Below are 586 nucleotides of genomic sequence, written 5' to 3' on the forward strand. Positions count from 1 at the left end.
ATATTGATTTACAGAGAGAGTGTGGAAGGGAGAGGGAGAGATAGAAACACCAATGTAAGAGAGACACACTGATTGGTTACCTCCCGCATGACCCTGACCAGGGCTGGAGCCTGCAACAGAGGTATGTGCCCTTGACCGGAATCAATCCCAAGCCCCTTCAGTCCGCAGGCTGACGCTCTATCCACTGAGCCACACCAGCCAGGGCTGTTTTCACCTGTCCATCTAATGCTGTCTTCCATTCCCCCAAAGCCACCTGGTTTGCTTGTTTTTTTAAATATACATATATATATATTTATTGAGATTTTTTACAGAGAAGAAGGGAGAGGGATAGAGAGAGTTAGAAACATCGATCAGCTGCCTCCTGCACACCCCCTACTCGAGATTGAGCCTGCAACCCAGAATGTGCCCCTGACCAGAATCAAATCTGGTATCCTTCAATCTGTAGGCCAACGCTCTATCCACTGAGCAAAACCATCTAAGGCATTGAATGAGCCTTTAAATGATTTCAGCCCTAGCTTTCCAGCTGCTCCAACTGATACTGAGTAGAGCAGACATAAGCAATCCTCACCAGGCTTGTTTCCCACTG

This window comes from Myotis davidii, unplaced genomic scaffold (genome assembly GCF_000327345.1).
Source record: "Myotis davidii unplaced genomic scaffold, ASM32734v1 scaffold663, whole genome shotgun sequence".
NCBI classification, from domain to species: domain Eukaryota; kingdom Metazoa; phylum Chordata; class Mammalia; order Chiroptera; family Vespertilionidae; genus Myotis; species Myotis davidii.